Below are 7,604 nucleotides of genomic sequence, written 5' to 3' on the forward strand. Positions count from 1 at the left end.
TCTTCACATAAGGCTCCCAGCGTGAACATTTACGCGGTAATTCACACACAGAGTCAAAAAACAAAAACCGATTTCAATTGTTTATTACAGACATAGTATAAAATATAGAAATATGTCGCGCATGTCACTAGGCAGAAGATGGTTCAAAGTTTTGACATACAGGTGTGCTGTTGTTCGTTTGTAGCAACATGGAACTACATAACAAATCATTTTCTGTACTGGAATTTGCATGGAGTCCATCCACTGTTCAAGTGCAACGTGCATTGTGCCGTGGATTCGACAAGAGGCCGCCTCTGCACAAGGAGATTTATGACCGGCATACAAAAGTCTTGAAAGTTTGTTACACATGCGAAGAGAAGAGTACTGGTCGGCCACGCACGTCTGATGAAAATGTCGATTGTATCCTAGATGCGTTCACACGGAGCCCTGGGACGTCCACAAGACGCGGAGGCCAAGAACTTCAGCTTCCTCAAACGATGGTGTGGCGTCTTGTGAAATGACGCCTGCATACGAAGTGTTACAAGTTGCAGTTACTGCAGCAATTGCGTTCCGGCGACCGCAAGAGAAAGTACGATTTTTGCTTTTCAGTTCTACAGGATATGGCAGCGAACACTTTTTCCGAATGACTCATCTTTTCGGAGGAATCGGCGTTTCACCTGTCGGGTGAAGTAAACTGCCATAATGGAAAAAGTTTGGGGTCACAAAACCCTGGCGTCGTCGTCGAAAATGCTTTTTGTTTCTGTTCACAATGTGCATGGTCCTTTGTCTTTTGTTCAGGAAACTGTTACAGGAATGTTATACCTGGACATGCTGAAAAATTGATTGTTCCCTCAGCTTTAAGCAGATTCCAATGATTTCATTTTTATACGTGACGGCACCCAGCCTCATTTTCACGTTGAGGTGGAGCATTATCTTAATAAATAAATGTCGTGTGACGCGGGCCTACCGTCTGTTAGACCGCTCGCATAGTGCAAGTCTTTCGATGTGTTGCCACAAACGAACAACAGCACACCTGTATGTTAAAACTTTGAACCATCTTCTGCCTAGTGCCATGCGCGACATATTTGAGTTGCACGTGGATGGGGATGAAATGACGATGATTAGGACAACACAACACCCAGCCCCTTAGCGGAGAAAATCTCCGACCCAGCCGGGAATCGAACCCGGGCCCTTCGGATTGACAGCTTGTCGCGATGACCACTCAGCTACCGGGGGCGGACATTATCAGAATAACACCATCCCACAACTTTAGTTTGGAATAGGTGAATGACAAGATGTCGTTCAACTTCCAGGTCACCAGTAATCGCACATTGCGATTTTTTTTCTTATTTTTTGTGGGAGAACATAAAAGACAGTCTTTGTCTCACCTATAGCAGCTACTCTTCAGAAACCGTTTAAGCGGTTGATTCGGCACACAGGGACCGGTTGATTCGTGTGTGAAATAAAATGGAGTACCGTTTCGATGTTTCACGAACGACGCACGGCGTTCGTGTTGAGTGTATGGTACAGAGTGTGTGCGAACATAAAACGTTGAGCCCTCGTCTGTCCAGTGACAAGCGCATTGTGTTTTTATGTTTCATTGTTATAAGCAAAGAAGGGAAAGCAGAAAGGTGGAAGTAGTATATAGAGGGTCTATTCAAGGGTGATGTACTTGACGGCAATATTATGGAAATGGAAGAGGATGTAGATGAAGATGAAATGAGAGATATGATACTGCGTGATGAGTTTGACAGAGCACTGAAAGACCTAAGTCGAAACAAGGCCCCGGGAGTAGACAACATTCCATTAGAACTACTGACAGCCTTGGGAGAGCCAGTCCTGACAAAACTCAACCATCTGGTGAGCAAAATGTATGAGACAGGCGAAATACCCTCAGACTTCAAGAAGAATATAATAATTCCAATCCTAAAGAAAGCAGGTGTTGACAGATGTGAAAATTACCGAACTATCAGTTTAATAAGTCACGACTGCAAAATACTAACGCGAATTCTTTACAGACGTATGGAGAAACTGATAGAAGCCGACCTCGGAGAAGATCAGTTTGGATTCCATAGAAATATGGGAACACATGAGGCAATACTGACCCTACGACTTATCTTAGAAGCTAGATTAAGAAAAGGCAAACCTACGTTTCTAGCATTTGTAGACTTAGAGAAAGCTTTTGACAATGTTGACTGGAATACTCTCTTTCAAATTCTAAAGGTGGCAGGGGTAAAATACAGGGAGCGAAAGGCTATTTACAATTTGTACAGAACCAGATGGCAGTTATAAGAGTCGAGGGGCATGAAAGGGAAGCAGTGGTTGGGAAGGGAGTGAGATAGGGTTGTAGCCTCTCCCCAACGTTATTCAATCTGTATATTGAGCAACCAATAAAGGAAACAAAAGAAAAATTCGGAGTAGGTATTAAAATCCATGGAGAGGAAATAAAAACTTTAAGGTTCGCCGATGACATTGTAATTCTGTCAGAGACAGCAAAGGACTTGGAAGAGCAGTTGAACGGAATGGATAGTGTCTTGAAAGGAAGGTATAAGATGAACACCAACCAAAGCAAAACGAGAATAATGGAATGTAGTCAAATTAAGTCGGGTGATGCTGAGGGAATTAGGTTAGGAAATGAGACACTTAAAGTAGTAAAGGAGTTTTGCTATTTGGGGAGCAAAATAACTGATGATGGTCGAAGTAGAGAGGATATAAAATGTAGACTGGCAATGGTGAGAAAAGCGAGGATGTACGTTGCAGTAGGTACTGGGAGATGGAGAAGCTTGCACAGGATAGGGTAGCATGGAGAGCTGCATCAAACCAGTCTCAGGACTGAAGACCACAACAACAACAACAGTTTGTCTGTAGGAAAAAACTGAAATCTGTTTTCTGTTTGAGTTTTCTACTTGAATCATCCGGTATTAATTGTCCCATAATAGAGTCAGACCTACAGAGTAAACAAGAAAAGATTTTCATTCAGTCTTAAATAATGACCGAATACACATAAGAAGCAGGTTTCACCTCAGGAATATTCGTTCTTCATTTATTTCATTTTAAATACCTTAGTAATATCATATCGGCGTATGGGGACCGGTCACCCTTCATGTGAATCCATACACATAAGAAGCAGGTTTCACCTCAGGAATATTCGTTCTTCATTTATTTCATTTCAAATACCTTAGTAATATCATATCGGCGTATGGGGACCGGTCACCCTTCATGTGAATCCATCAACGAGGCTGTATGCCACGTGTGGAACCCGTGTTTGAATCCCCATGCTGTCAGGAAGGAAGCTGGGAGGACTGGAGCGGGATGTGTTAAGGCTCGTGATGACAGTAGAGGAGATAACTGAACGAGTAGTAGCGGCTCCAGATCTGCTGAATAGATATCGGCCGGGAGTGCGGTGTGCCCCTCCATACCTCATCTACACGATACCACAGACTGAGAATGATATGACGGTCGGTTGGTTCCGAGTGGCTCGTCTGTGGCCTGAACAGCGATGCTTTCCTTTTCCCTTCTTGCTAATAAACTCTTATCTTTCCAGTGGTTCGGCTTACTTTCTGTTGGAACATACTTCTCTGTCTGATGATCCTACAGCGCTCTGTTTACTTATACAACTACAATTCCTTCTCAGAAACCCGCAGAAGTGAATACTGAGACAGTCCCACGAATATTCACCATTCGTCCAAAAAGTCCCAACATTGATTTTATTCCTGGTGTAAAAGCGAGGTCAGGACAGTAACTACGATGGCAGTTTGCACTACTAACTGTGAACAGCAGATGTGCATGCGATCTGTCAATTGTGAGCGGATAGTGTTAAAAAGTGAATGTGCGACCGCAGTGGGTCAACTTTGTTGTGTCACAAATTGCAATGGGGCAAGATCTCAAGATCAAGTGTCTAAGACATTCTCCAGGCGCCTGGCGTAACTTGAGTGAAATGAAAAACGCGGAAGAATGACAGGTGACGTAACTTACGTACACGAACCTATCACAAAAGGAAAACGTGCAGAAAAGAACATGCAGGGCCCACTCGTTGATGATGTAACCGACAATGAACTCAACCTGCGGCGCGAGCTGAATAATACCCCAAAGAAGGACTTTTGTGACAGTTTCACATGTCTCTGAGAACGTACACTGCGTTGAATACAAGTGTCGGGGAAGAAGAGACTATGGAGAACATTTGAAGCATTAAAACGACCATCTTAAGTGTGGTGTCACCGCCAGACACCACACTTGCTAGGTGGTAGCTTAAATCGGCCGCCGTCCATTTAGTACATGTCGGACCCGCGTGTCGCCACTGTGTGATCGCAGACCGAGCGCCACCACAAGGCAGGTCTCGAGTTACGGACTAGCACTCGCCCCAGTTGTACGACGACTTTGCTAGCGACTACACTGACGAAGCCTTTCTCTCATTTGCCGAGAGATAGTCAGAATAGCCTTCAGCTAAGTTAATGGCTACGACCTAGCAAGGCGCCATTAGCCTTACATAGTTTGATAGTTATCGTATGAAATGTCTCATCAAGAACGATGTATACAACAAGGATTAAAAGTTAAGTAATAGGAGCTGCATACTTTTCTTATTAGCATTCACTACTTATCCTGTTCCAGAATTCACGCCCGTCTGCGTTAGATAGCGTGCATTTCGTCCTCCTCTATCTACAAGGTGTTGGCACATTTGCCAACACATCATTAAGTTTCCTCTATTTTTTGTTTATCCAGTCTCCGTCCTTTTTCACTCGTCTACATCTACATCTATGTGATTACTCTGATATTCACAACAAAGTGCCGGGCAGAGGATTCAATGAACAACCTTCAAGCTATCTCTCTACCGTTCCACTCTCGAATGGCGCGCGGGAAAATCGAGCACTTAAATTTTTCTGTGCGAGCTCTGATTTCTCTTATTTTATCGTGATGATCAATTCTCCCTATGTAGGTGGGTGCCAACAGAATGGTGTCTCAATCGGAGGAGGAAACTATGATTGAAATTTCATGAGAAGACCCTGTCGCAGCGAAAAGTGCCTTTGTTTCAATGTTTGCCACTCCAATCCACATATCATGTTTGTGGCACTATCTCCCCTATTTCGCGATAGTACAAAACGAGCTGCCCTTCTTTGAACTTTTTCGATGTCATCCGTCAATCCCACCCGATGCGGATCCCACACCGCACAGCAGTACTCCAGAATAGGGCGGAGAAGCGTAGTGTAAGCAGTCTCTTTGGTCGGCCTGTTACACCATTTAAGTGTTCTGCCAATGAAACCCAGTCTTTTGTTTGCTCTACCCACAACAGTATGTATGTGATCGTTCCAATTTAAGTTATTTGTAATTGTAGTCCCTAAGTATTTAGCTGGATTTACAGCCTTCAGATTTGTGTGACTTATTACATAATCGAAATTTAGCGGATTTCTTTTAGTACTCATACGGATAACTTCACGCTTTTCTTTATTCAGGGTCAACTGCCACTTTTCGCACCATACAGATAACGTATCATTTTGCAGTTCGAATTGATCATCTGATGACTACAACACGGTAAATGACAGCATCATCTGCAAACAATCTGAGGGCTACTCAAATTGTCTCCTACGTCGTTAATATAGATCAGGAACAGTAGAGGGCTTATAACACTTACTTGGGGAACCACGGATATTACTTCTATTTTACTCGATGACTTTCCTTCTATTACTACGAACTGTGACCTTTCTGACGAGAAATCACGAATCCAGTAGCATAACTGAGACGATACTCCGTAGGCACGCAGTTTGGTTAGAAGACGCTTGTGAGTAACGGTGTCGAAAGCTTTCTGGAAATCTAAAAATAAGGAATCAATATCACATCCCCTATGGATAGCACCGATTACTTCATGAGCATAAAGAGCTAGTTGTGTTTCACAAGAACGATATTTTCTGAATCCGGGCTGACTATGTGGCAATACATCGTTTTCTTCGAGGTATTCATAATGTTCGAACACACTGTATGTTCCCAAACCCTATTAAAATCGATCTTAGCGATATGGGCCTGTAATTCAGCGGATTACTCCTATTTCCATTTTTAGGTATTAGTATGACTTGAGCAATTTTCCAGTCTTTAGGAGCGGATCTTTCTGTGAGAGAGCGGTTGTATAGAATTGCTAAACATGGACTGAGTATCTCACTTACTGACAGAGTATCTCACTTATTATGTCGTTTTCATTTTCAGTTCGTAGCATTTCCTTACGGTAATTTTGTTGGTGCTGCTGACACTATTTAATCAACAACCCAGCACTGATAGTGAGGATCCAGTATGTTACCTTGCTTGTAGAGTCATCGCTGGATACAGAAGTAATTTCCAGAGTATTCCAGTCAAGTGTTTTGGGACACATGTAGTATAGTTACGAGAGGTGTTCAATAAGTAGTGCAACATATTTTTCTCTGAAAGCACGTTGGTTTTATTCAGGATTCTAATACACCAAATTATTCCCCACTCTTTTGGCTACAAAAGGCAACGGCCTTGTCGCGGTGGCTACACAGGTTCCCGTGAGATCACCGAAGTTAAGCGCTGTCGGGCGTGGTCGGCACTTGGATGGGTGACCATCTGGGCCGCCATGCGCTGTTGCCATGTTTCGGGGTGCACTCTGCCTCGTGATGCCAATTGCGGAGCTACTTGACCGAATAGTAGCGGCTTCGGTCAAGAATACTATCGTAACGACCGGGAGAGCGGTGTGCTGACCCCACGCCCCTCCTATCCGCATCCTCCACTGAGGAAGACACGGCGGTCGGATGATCCGGGTAGGCCACTCGTGGCCTGCAGACGGAGTGCTTTTTTTTTTGCTACAAAACCCTATTTTTCACCAAAATTTCCGTTCAATACGACGGCCTTACGCCAACTGTGTGGGAGGGTGTATATGCCCTCTTCGTACCAGTGCACTGGCCGACGCCAGAGTCAACGTCTTGTTGCATCGGTAACCGCCCCCTGAGCTACGTCCTGCATCCCGCGGAGTGCATACTTCATTGGACCAAACAGATGGAAGTCGGAAGGTGCGGGATCCGGGTTGTAAGGTGGATGAGGAAGAGCAGTCCAATGAAGTTTTGTGAACTCCTCTCGCATCCGGACTTGTGTGATGCTTTGCGTTGTCGTGGAGAAGTTTTTTGTGGCGACGAACACGCTGAAATAGTTTCTTCATTTTCCTGAGGGTACCACAATATACTTGAGAGTTGATCGTTGCACCATGATGGAGGACATCAAACAGAATAACCCGTCCAGACTCCCGGAAGATCGTCATCTTGACCTTACCGGCTGAGGGCGCTGCTTTGAATTTTTTCTTCGGAGGAGAGGTGATGTTGCGCCACTACACAGCATCTTGCTTCCCGTTCGAAGAGAGGAATCCATGTTTCATCTCCTGTGACGATGTTCGATAAAAAAAATTGTCGCAATCGGGCTCGTAAAGCGCGAGAAATTGCGCACAGATTTTCCTTCGTTGATCTTCTGGTTTTATGTCAGGCGGAGAAGGACCCAGGATGCACAGAAATTTGAGTACCCCCATTGGTAGGCGAGTGTGTCAGCACTAACAACACAGACGTCCAGTTGTGCAATAAGATGTTTGACTGTAATCCGTCGTTCATGTCGAATGAGGGAGTCCCCATGTTCCAGCA

General features: G+C 44.3%; 1 pseudogene; it reads left to right on the forward strand.

Annotated features, from left to right (window-relative positions):
• The first annotated feature begins 6,452 nt into the window (after positions 1–6,452).
• On the forward strand, positions 6,453–6,570 carry LOC126425505 (5S ribosomal RNA; annotated as a pseudogene).
• The last annotated feature ends 1,034 nt before the right edge of the window (positions 6,571–7,604 follow it).

This window comes from Schistocerca serialis, chromosome 1, assembly GCF_023864345.2.
Source record: "Schistocerca serialis cubense isolate TAMUIC-IGC-003099 chromosome 1, iqSchSeri2.2, whole genome shotgun sequence".
Lineage (NCBI taxonomy): Eukaryota > Metazoa > Arthropoda > Insecta > Orthoptera > Acrididae > Schistocerca > Schistocerca serialis.